Source organism: Marmota marmota, unplaced genomic scaffold (assembly GCF_001458135.2).
Source record: "Marmota marmota marmota unplaced genomic scaffold, marMar, whole genome shotgun sequence".
Taxonomy (NCBI): Eukaryota; Metazoa; Chordata; class Mammalia; order Rodentia; family Sciuridae; genus Marmota; species Marmota marmota.
The window spans coordinates 16,342,097-16,349,939 of NW_026000241.1; the positions used below are offsets into that span (position 1 = coordinate 16,342,097).

Here is a 7,843-nt window from a genome sequence, read left to right on the forward strand (position 1 = left end):
AGTGTGTGTGTGTGTGTTGCTGGGGACCGAACCCAGGGACTTATGCATGCCAGGTAAAGTGCTCTACCACTGAACTACATCCCAGTCACTTTTTTAAAAAAAAATGTATATATTTTTTAGTTGTAGATGGACACAATATCTTTATTTTTGTTTATTTTTTAATGTGGTGCTGAGGATCAAACGCAGGGCCTTATGCATGCGAGGCAAGCGCTCTGCCACTGAGCTACAACCCCAGCCCCATCCCAGTCCCTTTTTATTTTTCATTTAAAGACAGTCTTGCTAAATTGCCATGGCTGGCATCAAACTTGGAATCCTCCTGCCTCAGCCTCCAAAGTATCCTGGATCAAACCCAGGACCTCATGGTATGCAAGGCAAGTTTGCAATTTACCACTGATTCGTATCCCTAGTCTTTTTGTTTGTGTGTGTGTGTAATTTTTTGTTGTTTGTTTTTGAACGACAGGATCTAGTTGTGTTCCTTAGCCTGCCTTAACCTCCCAACTACCTGAGACTACAGGCTTACACCACCCCGCTGGCCATATTTCTATTTTTTAGTGCCTAATATTCCTGACTGCTCTCCAAAGGGGATATCTTCCCTTCCCTGACCTCTTCCTCCAGTTAGGAAGTGCTTTAAATCGCTGACAAACCCAAATGTTTCAGGCCAATTTTGTAATACCTCCATCACTTACCTTTATTTTTACCTTCACCAAAATCATAATTTCACACTTTCATTCAAAAACATTTTTTTCCTATATTCCAGGGCCCTGGGGACATTAAATTCACAGCTTATTGAAAAAGTTTCCTAAAGAGTCCAGATTTACCCCTGACACTTGGAATTATCCCCAGAGATATTAATGTTATGTGCCTGATTCATCCAGAACCCTGAACTTTGGCCAACTATGTATCTGCATAAAATAACAACTTTGCTTTCAAAGGAATAAAATATTCTGAGCCAAATTTGAGTTGCCATTGCCCCAAGAACACAGATTCAAGTTACCCTGAGTGAAATGCTCCACTGTGGAAGAGATTACGTGAACTTTTCTAGTCATAGAATGAAAGAAAGTCTGAAATCAACATATTTACCAATTACATTGGTGGGAGCCTCAGGTAGGCTACAGGCTACGCCAAGGCCAAGAATATATATCGAAGGTTGTCGATTTGTGTGTGTGTGTGTGTGTGTGTGTGTGTGGTGCTGGGAATTAAACCCAGGGACTTGTGCATGCAAGGCAGACACTCTACCAACTGAGCTATACCTCAGTTCAAATGTTGACAAACTTATATTTACATGTAGGTATGTATATATTTGTATGTGTGTTGTGTGTAGACCCTACTAACCCAGGCCATAATAAAGCACAAAAGAATAAGAAAATGAGATATCAAAATGAAATGTCCTTTAGAGAAATACAAGATCAGAAGAGGACTAATTATGGGGAAAAAAGCTAGCCTTGCTAGGACACAAAAAAAAAAAAAAAAAAAAAAAAAGGAAGAGGCAACTGGATTGAAACTCTTTATCACATTTAACACAGTTTTGCTGAAACATTAAGCCTCCTTGCAGATCTCAGCAAAGTAACATTCTCTCATTGTCTGTTCTTAATTAAATTTATGGTATTTTTAATTCTTTAGCCATACTGGGTGCCACAAATTTTGATACAAATCATCTTCTGGAGTATTCAAGAACAACCCTGTCCCAAGTGTATGAGAACCAGCCCCAAAGTTCCCTGAAATTAAAAAAGAGAGAGAAAGAGACAAATCCAGGATTTACTGAGTACAGTTTATCAGGGATGTAGTGATGGACCTATGATCTTAAGTGGCAGCAAGACCCGTCATTTGGGTCAGAAAGAAAGATTGGTACATAAGTAACTTTATCTAAGCAGGAATGTATTTGGTTTATCTCAAACTAATATCTAAGACTCCATAAAGCCAATGGTTCCAGGTTCTGGTGGTAAAGCTCCACTTTCTGCTCTAATGGCTTTGTTTACTTATAGTGTGCTAGTACTTAGGCAACATACAGTGTACAAAGTGCATTGCTTAAGAAAAGCCAGAAGGTTATGAGTGAAGCATGTATACATATGGTATACAATGTTGCAAAATGAAGGAAAGTAGCACACTGGATAGTGTGAACCCTATGCAGCAAACCAATTCTTAAAATTTAGCCAAAAGGGCAGATGGTGACTGCTATGCCCATCTCTCTGCATTTCATTTTCCTTGTTTGGAACATCTTATATTTTATAGAACTGTTCTGAAGTTCAAATAAATGATGTGTTTAAGCATACAGCTCATAATAATGATACCTATGTAAATTCTAATATAATAGCAGTCCACTTTATGCTTTGAATATAGCCCTTGCTGCTCTGCCACTGCAACTTGTGTGTGTGTGTGTGTGTGTGTGTGTGTGTGTGGTACTGGGGATCAAACTCAGGTCTGTGCATGTGAGGCAAGCACTGTACCAACTGAGCTATATCCCCAGCCCTGCAACATTATTATTATTATTATTACCTTTATTAAACTCAGGGGCATCCAACCACTGACCCTCATCACCAGCCCTATTTTGTATTTTTATTTAAAGACAGGGTCTCACTGAGTTGCTTAGCACCTCGCCATTGCAGAGACTGGCTTTGAACTTGCGATCCTCCTTTCTCAGCCTCCTGAGCCACTGGGATTACAGGTGTGCACCACCCTAACCCTGCAATTTATTTTTTAAATGGACATGTTTCTTTCTCTTCCTCTCTCTGCTCCTACCTAATCTCTCTCTGTCCCTAATCTCAGGGGAAACAGGATTAGCTTTCTTCCCCATCCTAAGAAGATTATCTGTCCTTGAGTACATACCCATCATCAGAACAAAGTATTCTAGACTTTGGGGATGGTACCAGAGATCTGAGAAATGACAACCTCCCAAATTAAGAAACCAATTACATTGGCTGGGGTTGTCTCTCAGGGGTAGAGCGCCTAGCATGAACAAGCTGCTGGGTTTGATCCTCAGTACTACATAAAAATAAATAAATAAAGGTATATTTTTTTAAAAAAGCCAATTACAACTCCAAAGAAAAAAAAAATGGAAGGTAGCCTTTGAATCATCTTTTCCTGCTGATGAGCAGAATCACACCTTTGGGACAGGATCCCCCTGTGTTTCTCCTCTGCTAGCAAAGCAATAAACCTTCTTTTTCCTTTTTCTGAAAACTGGGTCCTTGTTATTGGATTGGCATCAAGGACAAGGACCAAACTTTCGGCAACACTACTAAGAACTTCATTCTCTCTGACTCACCTACACTTTTTCTGTATGCTGCAAGTGCTAGCCTAGACCTTTCCCCTGAACTCCAGATTGTAGCACCTCCACTAGGTTCTTAGGTCTGGGACAGTAAGAACTATGCCTGTTATGCAACTCACTCAACATTAAATTTTGACAGAATTTATTGGTCTTAAATGCCTATTGACAACTTCTGTTAATGGCCTGTAGACATGTCAAATTCAACATATCCATAACTGAAATAATCCATACTACAGCACCCACCATCACCATCAGACCGGCTCTTTCTGTGTTTCCTTATCTTCCTAAGCTTGTTTTTTCCATCTGTCTTTTCTTCATGAGCTAGTGTCATCTCCATCTACCTAGTTATGGAAGTAAAAAATGTGAAAGTCCATCAAGACATCTCTCTCATTCATCACCTATATCCGGACATCACCAAGTCTTCTATCTTTTACTCTGAATATTTCTCAAAACCATCTTCTTTTGTATTCACCTTGCTACCTGTTTCAATCTTCATTATATTCCACCACTTAAATGGCCTCACAGTTTGCAGATTTGCTTCTTTCCAAACCATCTTCTAAATAGCTGACATTACTATCCTGCTGAAACCCCAGTAGCCTCCTTGTCCTGCAGGACAGTGTTCAAATCCCAGGAATCACAACCCAGTCCCTGCTTTCCTTCTTACTGCACCTTTTCCACTCTACACACATCAAAGATCCAGATATATTAAATTAACTTGCCTTTCACATCCTGCTTTTGTGTACCTCCTTGAATTTTTTCCCACACATAGCTCATCCATGATAGATGTTAAAATCTAAATGACTACAGGGGTGGAGATGTAGCTCTGTGGTAGAGTGCTTGCCTAGCATGCACAAAGCCCTAGGCTCTATGCGCAGTGCCACAAAAACATACAAAAAAATTTTAATGAGTAAAGAAGTATATTATCATTTTCCATGCCTTCATACCTTTCTTCTTTTTCTAGTTCTCTTGTTTATGCCCAATGCTGTTCACATTTCTTGGGAACATTCTGGAACATACCCCACACACATACACACACATAGTGGAGTTAATCTTGCTCCCCTAAATAACCTCAGTCTTACATACTTTTATTTATTTATTTTATTTGTGTGTGTGTGTGTGTGTGTGTGTGTGTGTGTTGCTGGGGACCGAACCCAGGGACTTATGCATGCCAGGTAAAGTGCTCTACCACTGAACTACATCCCAGTCACTTTTTTAAAAAAAAATGTATATATTTTTTAGTTGTAGATGGACACAATATCTTTATTTTTGTTTATTTTTTAATGTGGTGCTGAGGATCAAACGCAGGGCCTTATGCATGCGAGGCAAGCGCTCTGCCACTGAGCTACAACCCCAGCCCCATCCCAGTCCCTTTTTATTTTTCATTTAAAGACAGTCTTGCTAAATTGCCATGGCTGGCATCAAACTTGGAATCCTCCTGCCTCAGCCTCCAAAGTATCCTGGATGACAGGCATGTGCCACCCTGCTCAGCTATTTTTAACTTTTTTATTATTAAAGTAATATATATTCACTGTAATAAAAACAAAAACATAATATCCCCCTAAGTAACCTCTGTTAATAATTCAGTTTATTTTATTTTTTCCTGTACTTAAAAAATATAGATATGTGAATCTAATTATCTGTCTATATATTAAAATATTTTAGTTTTAATTGTTTTATTCTGCTTTTCTCAATTAATATGCTGAGTATCATTTCTAATCAGTATAGGTATTTTAGTTCCTTTAATGGCTACATAGAGTTTTATACCACAGATGAACTCCAACTTAACATTTATATATCAGTGTGCATCTAACTTCTTTCAATTTTTTGTTATTAAAAGAAATATTAAAGTGGATAATTTCATAAGTATATGACTGTATTGTATGTTTCTATAGAAAATAATAAGTTTCTAGAAATATAATTAAAGGAGCCATCTAATATGTATGATTAACACAAAATTAATCTCCAAAATGTATATCAATTTCTATTTCTACAACAGTGTGGGAAATGACCTTTTTCACAGCTATGTATAGATTTTCATATTTTGCCAATAACAAGATGTTATTTTACTTTGATGTTATATAATGATATATGATGTAAATGATATTTACTTTGATAATTTTTACTTCATAAATATTTTACTTTTACAATATTTTACTTTCCAACTGATATTTTAGTCTTAATTTCTGTTTATCTAATTAAAATTAAAATCAGTTACAAGTGTATATGTTATAGTTCTTTCACTTCATGTTATATAATTCATGTAACCTTGTCTGTAAGACACAGGAAAAACAAACTCAGTTTCTCCTAAACTTGCACAACACAAAATGCTTTTGTGATCTCTGTTTTCTCTCCACTGACAGCCATCAGTCAGTTCTCCAGAGTCTGCACCAGACACTAGCTGATTGTCCTTTAATTCAATTCAATTCTTTATCTGGAGTTAACGCCAGATCCCACACATTGAGAGTTTATTCCCCTGAGACTATTTCCCACTTCCAATGCCAATCATAAGCCGCAGTCTGTCTTACCTGTGCTTCTGATCTGCTAGCTGTATATCAGTGTTCCCATAACCCCCTCCTAGGATTTAATGAATTTGTTAGAGTGGCACAGAGTACTCAGGAAAATACTTTACTCATATTTACCAGTATATTATAAAAGATACAGATGAAGAGATTCATAGGACAAGGTGTATGGGAAAGAGTGCCCTCTCTGGGGAAGCCCCCTCCAGGAACATCCATGCATCCAGCCCCCTCCAGGAACATCCATTCAGCTATCCAGTAGCTCCCTGAAGCCAGTCTTTTTGGGTTTCTATGGAGGCTTCATTATGTAAATATAATTGATTAATCAGTTCAACTTCAACATATTGGCTGGGGTACTAGGGATTGAACTCAAGGGCACTTGGCCATTGAGCCATATCCCCACCCTATTTTGTATTTTATTTAGAGACAGGGTCTCACTGAGTTACTTAGTGCCTCCCTAAATTGCTGATGCTGGCTTTGAACTCATGATCCTCCTGCCTCAGTCTCCCAAACTGCTGGGATTACAGGTGTGTGCCACTGCTCCTGGCTTGTTACTAATTTCTAATTCAATTCCTTTGTGGTCAGAGAACATACTGAATACTATTAATCCTTTGAAATATATTATGAACAAACATATGGTATATGTTCTATGTGAATTCATTAAAAAATGTGTATTCTGTTGTTGGGCATGTTTTCCAAAAAAGTGAATAAATATAATTGGCTATGCCAAATCCTCCAGATTCCTACTGATTTGGGGTAAGGGGATGCTGGAGATTAAACCCAAGTCTTCACATACATGCTTAACTGTTGGATTTCTGTTCGCGACTAAAAGGCTCAGGGGTCACTCCAGGAAAACTGGGCTAACTGGGCTGCGCAAAATAACCACACAAGAGACACCAATACCTTTTCTTTGGGGTCGCTGTGATGGCTCCTCTGACCTTAAGGGTCCGCAGGAAGAGAGAGAGAGAGAGCACTGTGCTGACCCCTTTTATTAAGGAGAAGCTTTTCAAATGAGGCAAGGGGTCAGTTCAGGGGGCTGAGTCTAGCTTCATGATGTCCACTGTCAGCAGGTTGACTGACATCTGGGTAGGTAGGCCACACCCAAGGGCACAGTAAGAGAAGGGGACACACAAGACACTTCCATGGAAGATTCTATCCTAAACAGGGCAAGGGGTTATATTACAAAGAAACAGGTGAGCATAGCTTCACCCATGGGGCTGTAGCAAGACACACCCATGCACAAGACACAGACCCTTGAACCCAAGAAGGATGGGAAAAGCTCTGCCACATTTCTGTGACTGAGCACCTCAGCACCCAGCCGGGGAGTCTGATTCATTCATGTGCAAGGTTGGTCTCCCACACTTATCCAATGAGCTGTAACCCCAGCCCCTTGCTGAAGTTCTCTTCTACTTCTTCTTTCAAGTACAGGAAGAGATTATGTTAAAATCTCTGACTATATTTGGAGCTTTTATTTTTTTTATTTATTTTTTTTTAAACTTTTTTTTTTAAATTTATTTTTATTGTTTAATTTTCGGCAGACACAACATCTTTGTGTGTATGTGGTGCTGAGGATCGAACCCGGGCCGCACGCATACCAGGCGAGCGCGCTACCGCTTGAGCCACATCCCCAGCCCCAGGAGCTTTTAAATCTTCTACTTTTGGTTCTATCAGTTTTTTCTTTCATGTGTGTTGAAGCTGTTATTGGGTAAATAAGCACTTGAGATCACTGATTTCTTGATGAGTTGACTTCTATCATTTTGAAATGTCCTTCTTTATATTTGTCCTATCTTACTCCTTATCTTAAAGTTGACTTTACTTAATATTCATGCAACCATATTAATGTTCTTAGGATTCATGTTTCATCTCAGTAGTGGACTCTCAGTGTGTTACTTTGATGTGTTTTTAGGACTGAAGCTTTCATTACCCCAGTGACTGGTAGTGCTCGATGCTGGTGGCTCACTCCTCAGCTGAAGGAATCTGCATTACCCAAGGTTCTTGCATCCTGTCCCAATCTCCCCCTCCTCAAATTCCAACAAATCTGTAAAAAAAAAAAAAAAAAAAAAAA

General features: G+C 38.8%; 1 long non-coding RNA gene across 1 annotated transcript in view; it reads right to left on the reverse strand.

Moving 5' to 3' along the window:
- Positions 1-7,420: 7,420 nt before the first annotated feature.
- Positions 7,421-7,843, reverse strand: part of LOC125613700 — a 37,674-nt gene continuing 37,251 nt past the window's right edge. Inside the window, exon 3 of the long non-coding RNA XR_007344241.1 lies at positions 7,421-7,816. This is a non-coding gene — a long non-coding RNA (uncharacterized LOC125613700). The remainder of the gene's footprint in view (positions 7,817-7,843) is intronic.